This window comes from Muscardinus avellanarius, assembly GCF_963383645.1.
Source record: "Muscardinus avellanarius genome assembly, chromosome: 3".
NCBI classification, from domain to species: Eukaryota; Metazoa; Chordata; class Mammalia; order Rodentia; family Gliridae; genus Muscardinus; species Muscardinus avellanarius.
This window is the reverse complement of record NC_137788.1, coordinates 155,379,540-155,398,185: the sequence shown is the minus strand read 5'-3', so window position 1 is coordinate 155,398,185 and position 18,646 is coordinate 155,379,540.

The window sequence follows — 18,646 nt, the reverse complement described above, 5'->3', positions numbered from 1 at the left end:
ATACACCAGGCAACCTCAAGAGAGCAGTGCTCAAAGACCATCACACAGTGAAGTTCAAGAAGCCTTGGCGGGGCTATCTCCTGAAGCCACTGCCGGCTCTTGCATCTCAGGGCAGTTCCTGATCGCTCCTGATCCGGTGACCAGGTCCCTGACCCCAGCCTATCTGTCGTGTGAGACTACACAGACTGACAAGTTCTGAGTATAGAGCACAAAATGAGCTTTGCTTCCATCTTACAGAGGGACACCCAAACCAAATCGTCCTTGAGAAAAAGAAGAGCATGTTTCCATGATCTGAAAGACAGTTATCAGAAAATCAGCCAGAAAGCACAGGCGGGATCAGCGCTACACTTACACACATACACACATGCATGCACACACAGATGCACACACACAATAGTGCTGCTTGGTCATGAGTAAGCAAGGCACGTTTCATTGGCAGCATGTGTTCAATAAAAGCTTTGTACACATGCCAGAATCCAGACTGCCAATGATTTTCATGGCGTGTGTCAGCCGATGTTATTAGCAAATTGTGTAGTTAACCCACTACAAGAATTTTATTGCCCCAGTATACTTGGTACTTATATATCACAAAGTTTGTGATACTCAGCCCCAGTGAGCCTTCAGCAAAGAGAAATTGGATTTTTAAAAGCATGTTTACAGTTAACTGGAATTATCACTACCCTGTAAATTTTGTCTTGGAGCAGCCCATTGGCCTTCTTTATAATTAGTTGTGACAATTAGCTGGTATTTTTTCTCTCCTCCCAGAAAGAGATCATGAACAAAGATCTGATCTCTCATTCCATTTTAGAAATGTTTCGTTTTTCTCCTTGACCAAATTGCCTCCCAGCTGCTTGCTCCCATCCTCAGCCAAACAAATCTCACATAGTTACGTTCTGCGATAGGGAGGCATTCCTCGCCTGACATTCTGGTATTGGTGTTGGGCGAAATGCTCAGGATGGCATGAAATAGCCAGAGAGAAATGAAAGTGCCCCAGTGACAACACGAGGGGACATTCTATTATCCGAGGTAGCGACTGCAAAGGAATCAAATACCAGGTCCGCGTGATGCGTGCCTCGTCAGGCTGCGTGTTGGCAATTGCCCTTTATGGTACAATCACAAAGGCAGGATTTCATTTTCCCCTAAATACTGTGCATATCATAATGGCCTTCGAAATTTCACAGCAGGAACCCATGATATTCAAAGACCAGTAAGTTGCTGTTGACAATTCAAGGAAACTGGAAGTTAGTAAGAGAAACTTGAAAGGGTTTTGAGTTTGAACACCCTAATTTTGACTGAGGCCTTCCTCTATCTAATCAGAACACCATTGTCCAACAAGGCTGTGAAATTCCTAAAGAAAAGAATTTCTAAAGAATATTTTCTGGTCAGACTAAAAGTCCAGGATAATTCTGAAGGAATATTTGCAGACATTGGTAGATGTGATATCTTTGATCTTCCAGCCATTGCATATTAAGTAAATCTATTTTTCCCTTCTCAAGAAGTATATTTAAAAGTGTAAGGAAGATTATTAATCTATGTATCAACAAAATAAGTAGTGATAGTTTTATTTTGACTATAACACAAAACAAGCCAAGAACAGTATAATCAAGTAAGTTTAGAACTTTATCAGGACGACCAATTAAAAACTGCATCATTTCAATATCACATACAGAATTCTTCTTAAAAAAAAAAAAAAATATATATATATATATATATATATATATATATATATATATTCTGAATATCAGACTCACTGAAATAAAACATTTTATCCATCCATTTCTGTATTTATGCATAATGATCTGTAAAATAATACATTATCATTGTAGAACTCTGGTATGTTAGAATTGTAAAATTACAAGACCAAACTTTTGAATATGTTATAGTACTATTTTGTCATTAAACAAATGGATACGAATATAAATGATAAGGAAAACAATAAACTATCCTTGATTTTACCATCTTCCAATAGCTGTTATTCTTGTCTTTTCTTATATGGATTATAAAGTTTTATTTAAAAATATTCCCCTCAGTGTGACAATATAAGCCCTTTAATATGCTTTCCCTTAATTGTTGCATAAAATAACCTTATATAAACACAGCTTAATTTATTTAATCAATACCTTGTAGCTTGATATCTATATTTATTATTTTATTTCATGTTACTTTACATGGAAAAAATTAAATAACATAGTTTCTGCCCATATTTTAAATATTTCTTATGATAGACACCAAGGAATATAATTACTTGAACAAAGGGTATGAAGGTATTTTTGGTCTCTTGATTAATAATGCTAAATTGCCTTTAATAACAAAGTAAATTCAAGTGCAAGGATGGATGGAGAGACTATACAAAATATTGAAAATATTTAAAGTGATCCCATTCTAAAATGTTGGCTAATGAAGCCAGGGGATATGGAAAGAGGAAAAATAAGGAAGAAAACCAGGAGCATTTGAATTTCTTCAACTTTTACTTTTTATCAATTTGCTTTACCTCATATCTCTGTTTAAGGTCCGGTATATTTGCTGACCAGCTAAAATAGCCAATTAACCCTGATCCATCATTTTAAGTGAAAATATTTAGGGCAACTTTCAATCACAAAATCGATGGTTCTTAGCACTTTTGTATTAAAATATGAGAATAAGATAAAAATTAGATTCTCCTAGAAAACACACACACACATGCACACACACACATGCACACACACACTTGCATCTATTATCAAGCATCCATATTTCCCAAAATGCCTGTCTTATAGAATCCTTAGGTATTTAGATATTTTATCAAATAAATAAGTATATTTATTTGATAGAGAAAATATATAAAAATATCATTAACTCATCTTCAAAAGACTTTTAGATGGAAAGAAATGGTTGCAATATTGAAATATCGTATCTGAAGATCTTACAGCTAAGTATCAAAAATTATTAAATAATATTACTGGGTGAAAAATTATCAAGACTATTAGTCAAGACAGTCTACACAATTTGGGGAACACAGATTCCTTTTAGAATTTTATGAAAGAAAGAGAACCTTTTCACAAGAAGAAATATTAAAACACAATCAGCCACAACATTGATATAGCCTGCCTGGGTTCATGGGTTCCATCCATAGTACTGCCCAGTACTACGAACAAACAAACAAAATACTTTGATATCTTTTTTCCTGCAGACATAGATTCCGATCTGAGAGCCCATATATTCCAAACTCACCACTGCCTTGATTTTATGTAGGAAGAAGATAAATCATACAGTGATTCAAAGATCTATCCCTAGTCATCAGTGTTGCTAAGAACATTAGAACTATAATCTGTATTCCCTGACTTCCCAGAGGCTATCATTTTAGGTTCATTTTGCAGGTTATTAAATTGAAACTTAATGAGAACAAAAGGCTTATCATCACCAAGTTTTAGGAGATAAACAAAAAACCAGGACCACATTTCCAGACTCTTGAGCTTACAGGTGGTTCTTTCTTCTTGCAAAGAAGAAAAAAAAAAAGCTTTTGTATTTGGATATATGTCTGGGGAATAGACTAGTTAAATGGTCAGGTTATTTAATGCATTCAAATAATGCGTGCCCATTGAAAGACTTTATGATTGACTACAGAAAGTCCATATTTATGAGTTAGATAGCTGTATTTGAGTATCTGAGTAATTCACTGTGCAGCTATTAGCCTCTTAGTCTGCTTATCCAATCAATCAGCACTTTCAAATATGAGCAGACTTCTGATTGAGCCGTTTTCTTCTCTATTGCAAATTTTGACCCTTCTAGTTTTGAAACTGATAGTAATCCTCTGGTTTACTTTTTGAATGTGTGATGTCTACAAGCAATACAGTTCTTTGAGAAGTACAGTACTTCTTTGTAATCCTCTCAGGCCCACTAATTTGAAAACATTTGAAAGAAAGCTGTAATGCTATGCTTGCTTTTATAATGTATTTTACATAACCCCCTTTCTAATTTGGTGATAAACAGTGGAATATCACAGATGATCAGGAAGTTTACCTGCCTGCAGCAAAAATATCAATAGATATGCAGACAAACAAACAAACCCACAGGCCATCAGTTCCTATTACATATTAGCTGTTTGATTTTATCTTTGCTCTCAGAACCTTTGGAAATTCCAATTGAAATAAATGGTAGCTGGCCACTGCGTTATTGTTTTCTCTGCTTATTAGAAAAATAAAGGCTGGCACTTACTTAAATAAATATCTCCTTGCATATAGATTGCTCAGCAAATGTTTTGTTTAGAATCTCCTTTAGTTATCTTTCAAGAAAAGCCCGAATTCTACCTGATAAAGAATACATAAAGGGACACATTAAAACTCGAAAAAAAAAAAAAGGTATGGTGGTACAATGGTTTATATTTAGAATATCATGCTATCCCTCATAGAAGGTAGCAATTTTGGAAGCAAACTTGGCTGCTAAGGAGGGATTCCTGGTGGCATGACCTTGAAGATATATAAGATCTCTCTTCCCCCTGCCCTTTCTCTGATCCTGGCCTGAATGATGTCAGAGCAAAGTCTTACTCTCTCTCTTCTCTCTCTCTCTCTCTCTCTCTCTCTCTCTCTCTCTCTCTCTCTCTCTCTCTCTCTCTCTCTCTCTCTCTCTCTCTGCTTTCCACTACCTTGTCCTGAGATTGTCCTGAGATCTGCAGATCTGGCATGGCATGGATTGAACCCTGAAATCTCCAAAAACTTAGAGCAAATAAATATAGCTTGCTCTAACTTGTGTAGTTAGGCTTACTGGATCACTGCTTTGAGATTGTTCATACTCAGTGATATCCAGGTTGAGAAATCGTACAGCTTGGTTATTTACAGTGGAGCTGAGTTCTTTGTTCTTTGCATACTTTTTAAAATCTTTCTGCCAGATATATCTAGGAAGAACATTTTCTTTTCCTCTGAAATTTTATGAGATCAACTTTTTGAGATTATTTATGTGAGTCAGATCAACCGGTACTTGTCTTCTGTGCCTGGCTTATTTTACTGAACGGAATGATCTCTAGTTCTATCATTGATTTTGCAAATGACAGATTCCACCCCTTTGTCTGTCTACATAGTGTTCTAAGGTGTGTAGATACCTCACCTTATCCATTCATCAGCTGATGGCCGCTTGGGTTATTTCTATTTGTTGGCTATTGTGAATAGCGCTGCTATGGCGATGGAAATGAAGATGTCTTTTTGACATTCTGATTTCATTTCCTTTATGTCTATGAATAGTGGTGAGATTGCTGGGTCACATGATCGTTCTACACTTAAGTTTTTTGAGGAACATAGACAGTTTTTTCCCTAGGTTATACAGTCCTATGAACAATGTGCTAGGGTTCCCCTTTCTCTACATTCTCACCAGCACTTGTAATTTCTTATCTGTTTGATTGCACTGGAGTGAAATGTTATCTCACAATAATTTTATTTGCATTTCTCTGCTTATTAGTGAAGTATTTTTACATACCTGTTGAACATTTGTATAATTTTGAGACATGCCTATTATAGCCTAATGTCCATTTTTTAAATCAGGTTATTGATTTTTTACTATTAAGTTTTTTAGTTTTTTATATTTTACCAGCTCCTTATCAGGTGTATGCTTTGCAAATATTTTCTCTTATGTTGTGGGTTGTCTTTTAACTCTAATAATGCTTTCTTTGCTATACAAAAGCTTGCTGGTTTGATGAAATACTATTTACTTACTTTTATTTTTAAGATTCTGTGATTTTGATGTATTTCCTATTCCAGTGTCCTTAAGTTTTCTTCTTATAGTTTCATTGTTTTAAGGTATACAGTTAAGGCTACAAACCATTTTGAATACATTTTATAACTGGATAGAGATAGGGATTCAGTTTCATTCTTTTGTGTGTAGATACCAAATTTGTTTCAGTACCATATATTGAATTTTTATTATCCAATGTTGTGGTCTTAGCACCTTTGTAAAAAATAATTTCATTGTAGATGCATAATGTTGTTTCTGGACATGAAATTTTGTTCCATTAGTTTGTATGTCTATTTTTATGCCAGTGCCATGCTATTTTGATTTTTGGAGCTTTGCAGTATGCTTTGAAGTCAGGTTATGTGATGCCTTTGGCTATTTTTCTTCTTGCTCAAGATGTCGTTGACTATTTAGGAAACCATCAGCCTCCACTTAGTACAAGTGGAATCCTAGGCAAATTTCTGAAATGATGATGTTCATAAAAATAAACCTGGATGTGGTGGCACATGTTTGTAATTCCAGTACTTGGGAGGCTGAGACAGGAGGGTCTAAAACCCATCCTCAGTTACTTAATGAGGCTCCCTCCAACTTAATGAGACCATATTTCAAAATAAAGAATAAAAAAATTAGTCTGGGAGTATAGCTTAGAAGTAGAATGCCCCTGGATTTAATCCCCAGCACCACAAAAATAAATACATACATACATATATACATACATGAATAAAATTCTAACCAGGACTTCCTCCCACTATTTGAAGTAAATTGTGAAAGACACAAGTTAATTTTAGTGTCTGAATAGCCACAGTTTTTTATATCACTAGTATTGAGAAAATGTTCATTAAAAAAATAGGCCTCGTTTGCTGAGCATGGTGGCACACGCTTGTAATCCCCATGCTTGGTAGGCTGGGACAGGAGGATTGTACAGGTTCGAAGCCAGCCTCAGCTACATAATGAGACTCTCAGCAACTTAGTGAGACCCTGTTTCCAAATAAAATACAAAATAGGTCTGGGAGTATAGCCCAGAGGTAAAAAGCCCCTGGGTTCCACTGTCAGTACCACCAAAAAGAACAACAACAACAAAAAAAGGCCTCATTCAATATTATACCATTCAGTCTTCATATATTTAGTTTATTTTGGTCTTCCTGTTGTTGGTTTCTACTTTCATTCTACTGTGATCTGAAAAGGTGCATGAAATTATATTACATCTTTTGAAATTGTTGGTGTTTGCTTTATAGCCCAGGATGTAATCTATTTTGGAAAAGGTTCCATGAGCAACAGAGAAGAATGTGTACTCTGCTGTTGCCGGTTGAAATATTCTGTTTATGTCTATTAAGTCAATTTAGTTTATAGTTTTCTTTAGTTTTGAGGAGTCTTTACTCATCTTTTGCATTGAAGATCAATCTAGTAGCATGAATGATGTGTTGAAGTCTCCCAATATTATTGTGTTTGGGTCTATTTGAGACCTGATGTCCTGAAAAGTTTGTTTTACAAATGAGAGTGGCCCATATTTGGGGAATAAACGTTTACTACCATTATATTTTCTTTCTGAATCATTCCCTTTAATACTTTGAAGTGCCTTGCTTTCTCTCTTCTAACGTATTTTTGCTTAAAATCTGTTTTATTGGATATCAACGTTGCTACCTCTGCTCTGTTTTAGTCTTCATGGTATATCATTTTCACCCTTTCACTATTAGCCTGTGAATATCTTTAGCTGTAACATGAGTTTCTTGAAAGCAGCACATATTTGGATTATGTTTTTTAATCCAAATTGCCAGACTATGCCTTTTAATTGGTGAGTTAAGTCCTTTGATATTCACTATCATTGTTGGGATATGATTGTTGTTTCCTGTCATTCTTTGTTCTATATTCTGTTATAATGTTATTTTTTTCTTTACTTGGTTGACCCACTGATCAAACTCATCTCTTCTCTGATTCTGAAATTTGCTTCTTTTTTTTATTATTTATTTCTTTAAGTATTTGCTCTAGTGCTAGCTTAGTATTCATGAATCTTTTGAGATTCTGCTTATCTTGAAACACTTTTATTTCTCCATCAAATTTGGATAATGGCCTTGCTGCATATAGCAATATTGGTTGGATGTTGTTTTCTTTCAGGGTCTGGATTACATCATACCAGTCTCTTCTGACATTCATGACTTGGGTTGTAACGTCTGGAATGATTTTTATTGTTTTACCTCTGATATTCTTTTGTTCTCAATTCTTTTAAGGTTCTTCCTCTAGCCTCTTTGTTGATCATTTTGATTATTACATGGTGTGGTGAGGTTCTTCTTTGATCTTGTCTTAATGGCGTTATGTATGTCTCCTGTATGTGGCTGTCCAAATCTCTTTCCATATTTAGAAAATCCTCTGAAATTATTTCTCTGAAGAGATTACAGATAACCTTAGTCTGTGCCTCTCTCCCTTCTTTAATACATTTTATCTGTAAGTTAAGATGTTTCAAATTGTCCCATAGTTGTTGAATGTTTAGGTTGTTTTTGTAATGTCTTCTGTATTCTGTTGATGGTGCTTTCGGTTTTGAATTAACTGTCTTCTAACAGTGATATTCTGAGACTGTGAAGCTATTAGGGGAGGTCATAGATTCAACACCACAATGTATAGGCACAGGTATTAACTTCCTCAAGTTTTCCAAAGCACATGAAATCCATCAAGAACCTAAGAGAAAACCTACAGAACGTAAGATGATCTTTACCAGCTACTATTCTCATAGAAGGCTAATATCCAGAATATACAAGGAGCTCAAAAGACTCTACACTAGCAAAACAAATAACTTAATTAAGAAATGGGCAACTGAATTAAATAACACTTCACAAAAAAAGAGATACAAATGGCCAATAGAAACATTAAAAATGTTCAACACATTAGAAATCAGGGAGATGCAAATCAAAGGCTAAACTGAGATTCCATCTAACCCAAGTTAGAGTGGCAAGCACAAATAAGTCAAATAACAACAAATATTGGTGAGAATATGGGGAAATAGAAAGTCTTTTACTCATCTTTTGCCTTGAAGATCAATCTAGTGGCATGAGTGGTATGTTGAAGTCTCCCAATATTATTGTATTTGGGTCTATCTGAGATCTGATGTCCTGAAGAGTTTGTTTTACAAATATGAGGGCACCCACATTTGGAACATAAACATTTACTATCATTATATGTTCTTGCTGAATTGTTCCCATCAAAACTAGGAAATGCCCTACTTTCTCTCTTCTAACGTGTTTTAGTGTTAGTCCCCACTGTTGGTGGGAGTACAAACTAGTTCAGCAGCTATGGAGATCAGTGGAAAGATTTCTTAGAAAACTGAAAATGTATCCACCATGTGATTCAGCTATACCACTCTTGGGTATCTTTCCAAGGGGTTGAAATGAAAGAACTATAGTAATATATGCATACCCATGTTGATAGCAGCACAACTTGCAACAGCTAAAACATGGAACCAGCCTAGGTCTCCATCAACAGATGAATGGATTGCAAAATTATGATAAATACACACAATGGAATTCTACTCAGCAATAAAGAAGAACAAAATCATGTCATTCACAAGAAGATGAAAAGACCTGCAGAATATTATGTTAAGTGAGATCAGCCATGCACAGAAAGAGAAGGGACATATGTTTTCTTAATATGCTCAAGCTAGGGAGTATTAGGGATACAATAGGGACTCCAGATAATGGAGGGGAGACCTCAGCAAAGTCAGAAAGGAAGGTTAGGAGAGGAAGAAGGCTGAGGTTTATTAATGAAAAGTTATATTTAAATGTGTGATACATATGACTATAACATTGTTAGCTGGATATTCAGTATAGAAAGGGAAGGAAAAGTGGAAGCAGGGAGAGAGAGAAGGTCACCAAGCACTATGTGAATATATGCCATTGTCAACATGACTCACATTATGATGTGAGACTACTGTATCAATGAAAAATAAATAGAAAATAAAAATAAATAAAAATCATTAAATCAATTAAAAAATTGTCCTCCTGCTATAACTACTAGAAGAATAAAAAGTGTGCAAAGATACTTTACAACTTACTATCCCATTTCAGTAATTATCCTAGTGACAAATTTCATTATTTAATTGATTAAATTTCTGTGAAAAAAAACACATTTCTTTTTCAACTAATAAAATATGAAACTGTAAATTTTATACTCTTTTTCTCTAGGATAACATCATAGTGTGATTCAATCCAGCACTCCAATACAATGATTATGTAGCTTAGTAAATTCTGTGTAATTATGCTTAATATACATTTATAGTTATTTGAGCACTACCGTATGAGCATGTATTTCCAATTTCTAATGAAAGAACTATAAAATATGATTAAGGCCATATGATTTTTCTCTTTTCTTTAAAAAATACTACATATAATTAATTGGGGCATACGTTTGTAGGGGCCTGTATATATTTTATTCAAAAAATAAAGTTGAAACAGCCAGGTGACACCTGAAGCAAGGGCTTTGTAATACTACCAAGAGACCCAGGTCATTTTTGTGTCTGGCTTAACCAGCCCTGAGGCTGAAAAAACCCTAGGTAATCCAGCTGGCTTTCAGTATAATTTCAGAGCTCATAGACACAATTAGCTGAATTTCTCCATGTGTTGGTGAGGTTGTTGGGGTAGGCTCCGAGACCACAATGTACATGGTTTACATGAAGTAGAGAATAGAAACATTGATATGGAAAAATTCAACAAAAAGCTAGTGAAAACATTGCCTTCCCCAGCAGCCAGTTTAATTTATTGACATATTTATGTAAAGCCCATCTAAAAATTGAGTCTGATTATAATTCAGAATCAGCGAAGTGGCCTCTATGCAAACAAGTAGTTGCACCCTCACAATTCATAACTACCACCACCACTGTCATCATCATCATCATCATCATCATCATCATCATCATCATCATTAACATGAGCATCACCATCATCATTTATCAACATCATTAATGCATTAGTCATGATTCTCCAGAGAAACAAAACTAATAGAATGTACAGATGGATGCTAAGATAGGTAGACAGATACATACAGAAAGACATACTGACACAGAAACATGTAAAAAGAAGCTGGTGTGATGGTACATGCTTGTAATCCCAGTACTTGGAGGCTGAGACAGGAGGATCACAGGTTTGTGGCCAGCCTCAGCTACTTAGTGAGGCCCTCTGAAACTTAGTTTCAAAATAAAAGAGTAAAAATATAAGGCTGGGGGAGAATATCCCCAAATTCACTCTCCAATACCACAGACACACAGAAGAAATAAATAAAAAGAGATTTAGTATGAGAATCCGCTCATGTGATTACTTTGGACCCAAGTACTATGGAATCAATGGTATGTCATCTGCAAGTTGAAGAACCAGGGAAATCAGTGATGCTATTCAGTCTTGAGCCAAAGCCCAAGATCCAGTGGAACTGATGGCTTCCCTTTCAGTCTGAGGACTCAGGAGGCCACTGGCATAAATCCCAAATCTGACAGCCTGATAATCTAGAACTTTGATGTCCAAGAGAAAGAGAGGATGGGTGTCCCATCTATTTTTTAAAAAAGTGAACTTGCACTTCTTTTTTTCCTTTGCTTTTCTCCACTTAGGTCTTCAGAGGCCTACATAGTACATGCCCATCTTCCTCAGGGTAGATCTTTCTTAGTCCACTGATTCAAATGCTAATCTCTTCCTGAAACAACTTTACAAACATATCCAGAAATAATGCTTCACTAGTTATCTGAGCATCCTCAAATTCAGTCAGGTTGATACCTATAATTTATAGTCAGAAACTCCATGGTTATTAACTGTTTAATGTATGACGGTCCCCAGGACTCAGAGGAAGCAAATATCCCATTCAAACTAGAGAGTACCTATTATGTTCACCATTCTCATTTTTGTAATACAAAATGCTTAACCATCACAACTTACAGAAAGAAAGGAAGATTTATTTACTCACAGTCGTAGAGATTTCCTCCTTAAGTTTATGTTGGGACAGGTTACCTCTGTGGAGCTCAGGAAATGACAGAAGGAGAAATAGAGAGGACAGAGAGAGAGAGAGAGAGAGAGAGAGAGAGAGAGAGAGAGAGAGAGAGAGAGAGAGAAGAGAAGAGAAGAGAAGAGAAGAGAAGAGAAGAGAAGAGAAGAGAAGAGAGAGAAGAGAGAGAAGTTCAAAAGCTCAGACAGTATCCTCAGTGCCAAATCCCAATGGCCCAAATACTTTAGACACATTCTACCTGCCTAGGTTACCAACCAGTGAATCTATATTACATTAGATCCATGTGTTGGTGATATTAAAACCTCATAATGAAATCGTGTCACCTCTGCACATTGATACATGAGCTATTCAGGGGACATTCTGTGTCTCCATCCTAACTGCCATTTTGGATTCGACAATCTAATGCAATATGGAGATACTGTCATCCTTTTTTGGAAAACTTAGTTTCCTTATTATCACCTGCTTCATGAACAAGACTGGATGCCTCCCATATATGGCCACAGTGAGGTTTTAGACAGAAAGGACTCACAGAGCTGTAGAACCAAGTTGAATCTCAGCTCTTCCATCTGCATCCTAGAAGTTAACCTTGGCATGCAGCTGCCTAATCTCTTTGAGTTTTGCTTTTCTATTCAAAGTGAGGAAACTCTTACCCACTTTGTAATAAACAAGGATTACTTAAAATAAGGTCAGTAGCAAGCAAATCAGCTATGTTATTCTTTCACTTCCTTGTGGCTGAGAATGTAGCTGTCTTTTAAAAAATAAATTATTATTGATTAATTTAAGAACTCTTAGAAAGTACAATTGACTTTTATTCACTTGCTTAAGAACAATAGACACATCCTCTATGGTAACTATGAATGAGCTTGTCTCAGAGTCAGCCAATCCAGTGCCCTTAGGATGTCCCAAATCAAAGGAGGCCACAAGTCACAGCTTTGATTGGTCCTGAGGGTCAGGGCAGCATTTCTGCCCCTCGGTGTCCTGCATCCTCCCCAGGGTCTGTCCATGCCACTTTACCATTTCTGACAAGCAGGGACAGATATCATCAATGTTTGTCTCCCTGAGGGGATAGTCAGAAGTTCAGATGAAGGTCTTTTAAAAGTGCAAACTAACAACAACAAAAAAGTGTGTGTGTGTGTGTGTGTGTGTGTGTGTGTGTCCTTGATAATTTGTACTTGGAAAAATACAAATACAGAAAAGGAGAGTTTCCTTTTCTTTGAATAATGAGGAAGAAAAAAATGCAGCTTTTTGATAAAGGCACATCTGCCTCAGATTCTCAGCTGTGTATTTAAAGGGAAAGGCAATGGAAATAAATTTTTCTTTTTTTGTACACCTACTGAGAGATGACGTCCTAACTTACTGTGATGTATGTAAAGCTCACACACAGTCTTAGAGGGACGTTATTATCAATTCTATGTGATAATAACACTAAAGATCTTTATTTGTCTTGCATTGGTAATAACTATACTTATAAATGAACACTTTTTATATTTCAGATTTATAATAAAAATCCATTGATATGGTTTATCCCTATTTTCACAGTGAGGAAAAACAAAGGTTAAATGCCTTGACTTGCCCAGAGTTTCATAAGGGTGAATGTAACATCCAATCCTTTGGAGGTCTCAGAGCCAGCTTCACTGTGCAAGATTTCTTTACCAATGAGTAGTGCCCAGCTTGTTAAAATTTTGTATCTTTTCCCTTAATTCAGAGAGTATATTAGATGGTAAGTACACTTTGGGTGACTTACCATATAGGTTGCTTGCACATTATAGGGTACCTTACAAATAGGATTAGCACTGCTTACTGGATTCAGTAGTATTACGGGGGATAAAATGTTGGGTTCACTGTGGGTTAAGGGGCCCCCCTGAATGTCATTATTTCAGTGCTGGATGGGGGTTAAAATCCCAGAACTTTAATTTTATCTTTGGTTATTTCTCACTTAAAGGTTATTTATGACCTCCAGAGTAATTAATATTATCATAAATGCATTGTTTTATTCTCTTGTATTAGAGTAAATGTTATTTAATGTTTCTTTCCTGCCTTAGGATCTAAAGGTAACTAAGAACAAAGAATCTGGGACAAGCTGCTAGATTAGTCCCAGTTCTCCTCCCCTTCCTAGGTCCACACCATTTGCAAACTGACTTTGTAAGTCACGCCCCCAAACAGAAGTACATTTCCCCATCCTTTGACTTTGGGCATGGCTGCATGACTTTTATGTAAGTTAGGAAGTTTGACACAAGCAAGAAATTGAAATGTGTTTCTGTCATTGATTTGCTACTTGCAGCTCAGCTACCTCTCATAGGAAGAATTTTTGCAGGTAATATTATATATGAAACACACTTGACCCCAAGCCATAATGACCCATGAAGTAAAACCAAGCTGGACACTCTGTTTGAAGCAGTATAGCTTGATTGAGCTCAGTACATGTCCAAAGACCCCTCAGCTGACCCTCAGCAAGACTGTAGATACAAAGGAACTAGATGCTATGGCAGCCTCACGTTGTATGATGGTTGTTCTGCAGCAGCAGGTGATGAATATAGTCAATGAACACTTATTTATTTATTTTGATGGTACTGGGGTTCATGGAAACCCTTCTGCCTCCGGGCTACACTCCCAGACCTATTTTATATTCTTTTAATTTGGAAACAGGGTCTCCTAAGCCAGCACGGCTGGCTTTGAACCTGCAGGATCCTCCTGTCTCTGCCTCCCAAGCGCGGGGATTACAAGCGTACACCACCACGCCCGGCTAAAGAACACATTTTTTAAAATTCTAAAGTAGGAGAGCCTTAGAAGTTACAACCATAGCCAAGTCTAATGTTTATAAGTGGAAGTATTTTAAAATTAACAAATTGCAGGATATCTGCTATTGTTCTCCAGTACAAATTGAACTCCGCTTAAAGCCAAGCTTTGAAAATAAATTTTGGGGTTGAGGAAGTAGACAGAGATAGCTAAAAACTACTTTCTCTAACACTATTAGATCATCCAATTACATAACAAAAATCTTTATTTTTATTAATTCTTCAATAAACCACTATCAAGTACTACTAGGCAGCAGGCACTTGCTTTTTCAGGATGAGCAAACAAGGTGCCAAATTGAGCTCATAGCTTAAAAGAGAGATAAAGTTAAAAAAAAATGATTACAGCGTAATGTGACAAGAGACAACCATAGATTTGCAAATGGTATGAAATGTAAAGAAAGCTTTTAAATAACAAGAGCTGAGAAGGATTGCATGATTATTTAAACCAAGTGCTGATCTGTGTGCTTTATGTGAATTTCTTCAATTAATCTTCAAAACCTGAAGACTTCGTGAAATACTAATCACAAGAACTATTTCCATTTTACAGACCAGGAAATGTAGATCTGGGAAGGATAAATGCCTTGTCCTGTCTGCGTCATGGATTATCTAACAACAGTGGCTAGATTTAAACTTCAGCAATCTAAACCTAAAACCGTTTTAGATAGCCTAACGGTTGGGTGGCCTTGTGTGGATACATTACCTGGTCTAGCAACAGTCATGGACCAAAATCCCTCTCCTTTTAAAAAATTATACCAAATGATGTCAGCTACCAATGTTCGTCCTGTCCACAGAGGACTCTGAATCTCTTCCTAGACAATTTCAATGTCCATGCGAATTACAGTCAATATTCTGACTCATGTGTCTTGACCTCAACTTCAACAGCATTCCCCTTTATTCAATCATCAACAACATGCAGTGACTTTAACCTTGACTTCTTCACTAGCCTGGACTGCACTAGCCATTAAAACATGGCTGTGTATCAACCTCTTGCTCTATGTTTGGAAAATTTTCTGCTATTACTTCCTTGAAGAGATTGTTGATCCCTTTGGTTTCACTTTCTTTTCCCTCCTCTATTCCAATTATTCTTAGGTTAGCTCTCTTAAAATGGGCCCATATTTCTTCAATATCAGATTCCTGCTGTCGAATATTTTTTTCTAGATTAGAAACTATGTGTTCATTTTTGGAATGATCATCTTCTAAGAGTGAGATTCTGTTCTCCATGTGGTCTAATTGGTTGTTTATGCTTTGAATTGAGGCCTTTACTTCATTAATTGCATCCTTTATCTCTTTTTGGCTCTCTCTGAGTTCTTTTTGAAGCACCTCTATTATTTCTACAGTTATTTTCCTGATTTGATCTTCTAGAAATCTCTGATTTTCTGTTTTATCGGGTTCTGATGTTGTGGGGTTGTAGGCATTCATTGCTCCAGTATTATTCTCTTTCCCATGATTTCAGAAGTGTGTGCCTTCTCTGGGTTCTTCCCTTGGGTCACTATGACTTCATTTAAGGTGTTCTGGATCTCGAGTCAGTAGTATCTCAGACCCGACTACTCCTTTACTGGGTTGTATCACAGAGTCTCCGACCCAGAGAGTCGATAGAGGCTGCTTTAGACTGTGGGGGGTGCCAGGTTGCACGTTCTCCTATGGTGTGATATCTCTGCCACTGTCCCTCCCCCACTGGGTCAAGTCCCAGGGAGTACAGTACTGGGATTTCTCCTCTGTGGCCCGCAATTTGACTCACTGTTCTTGAGTACGCAGATGTAGCTGTACTGGACTCGGTGAACTCGCTGCTGCTGCCGCCGGTGGCAATATGGCGCAGCTGCTACGCCCTCGGCCGTGAGGCTGGCGTATTTCTTCTTGGTTTTGATTTCCACTCTGAATCCCTGCGGCGTGTGCTGAGCTCAGCCACTGGGAGCTTTAGATTTTACCTGTGGCGAGAAATCCCGCCTGGCTCTTCCGCAGCGGCTCACCTCGGCTTGCTGTAGACATCTGGTGAATTTGCCGCTGCCGCCGGCAGTATGGCACTGCTGCCGCATCCTCGGGCGTGAGGCTGGTTATCTCCTCTGTGGCTCCGAGCTCTGTTCTCAGTCTGCTTTCTCTCTGGAGCCTGGTGATTTTTTTGTTTCTCTGGTGATGGTGTTTTCTGGCTATGAAAGGCGCTGATTTTGTGGTAATGGAGATTGGTTGTTAGCGGGGCTCTTAAGCCCCGCTTTAGGATCCCCACGCCACATAATTGTCAAAATGACCAATGTGGAAGCCAAGCAGAGAATCTTAAAGGCAACAAAAACAAAGGGCCAAGTGACATTCAGAGGCAAGCCAATTAGAATCACTCCAGACTTCCCAAACCAAGTCATGAGAGCCAGAAGGGCTTGGAGTAACATTTCCAAACTCTGAAAGAAAACAACTTCCAGCCAAAAATTTCCTACCCAGCAAAACTTTCTATCAAATTAGATGGAGAAATAAGAAGCTTCCATGACAAACAGAAACTGAAGGAATTTTTGTCTTCAAAACCAGCACTAGAGAAAATACTCAAAGAGATTAACTACAAAGAAGAAATAGGTAACACACACCAGAACCAGAGAAACAAGATTTTCCATCCAACAGTCAACTAAGATTGGTTATCTGTGGAGATTCATTACTTATGTTAGTCTTTTACCTATCTCTAAATGGTATTGTTTGCCTTTATTGTTGTTAATTTTTAGGATTTCTAGTTGGAATATTAATATACCTTCAGATATAGCATTTGTGAAATATTTTATCCCATTCTATTAGTAAATGTTAACTCTGTTTACATTGTCTTTGGATATACAATATTTTTTTTTTTTTTTTGGGAGTTTGTATACTCTTCTGTTGCCTGTGCCATTGAAATCATATCCAAGAAATCACTGCCAATTTCAGTGTTGTAAGGTTTTATGACCCAGATTTTCTCCTAAAAGTTTATAGTCTTAAGATTTATATTTAGGTCTTTTATCTATTTTGAGTTAATATTTGTATATGGGATTAGGTAAGGGTCCAACTTTATTCTTTTCCATGTAATTATTATGTTTCAACAATATTTAGTTAAAATATTATTATTTCTACCACCAAATGTTCGTGGAAACCTTTTCAAAAATAACTTGACAATATAGGGAAGAATTTAGCTCTAGGCTTTTATTTAACTCCAATGGTTTATATATCTGCCTTTAGAATAGTACTACACTGTTTCAATTATTGTAGCTTTATATGGTTTGAAATCAGAAAATATATATCTTCTAGCTTAGTTCTTTTTCAAGATCGTTTTGGGTATCTAGAGTCCATATTCCATATTAGGATAGAGTTTTTTTCTGAAAAATAAATATATAAATATATGATAGTTTCACCTAAAAAAAATAGAAAAAAATATTCTCTGGTAAGAAAGAAAGTAAAAAGAAATATTGAAATGTTATCTTTAAGTCATCAAAAGCTTGGTATCAGACAAATGAAACTGTTATGTGAGATTATCATTTTTAATTTTGGATAAATTGCTATAATACTAGATGTCAACCACTAAGCCAAGCATGGGAGGGAGGGATGGGGAGAGAATGGGGTGGGGATCGGGTGGGGGCTGACTGGGCAATGTGTGCATGTATGTCTATAAAAGTTTGTATCCCACTATGATGTATGAATACAGTGCACCAATAAAAAAATAAAAATAAATAAATAAATAGCAAAGTAAATTACAAAAAAAAAAAACATGGCTGTCCTATTTTCTGATCACAAACTCATCTGGACAGTGTTCTAGGTTTCACCCTTCTCATTGGACATTCATGTAATGCCAACATCTTAATTTTTTAAATTTTCTCCTAGCCTATCCCACTTTTCACTTGCTTCCATACGTATTATGGCTTATAAGGAATATTTTTCCATTCTTAGACATCTCAACATCTTGTAGAGGTGCCCAGTCTATGTGCCCAACTAAGTATATGTATCTCACTAAATGCATTACTTCAATAACCTATAAACTTGTGTGTTCTGCTACAAATTAGTGACTCTTAAATTCAACTACAATTTTTTTTTAATCTGTGTATGTGAAGGAAAAAAAAGTCTTTCTTCACAGAAGTTTGTCCAAAGATTTATCAGGGTAATTGGGCTTAGCAATGCTTTCCCCAGATCCACTTGTTAAAATCCCCAATCCCAGGAACTTAGTGTGAATATGTACCTTTGTCCAG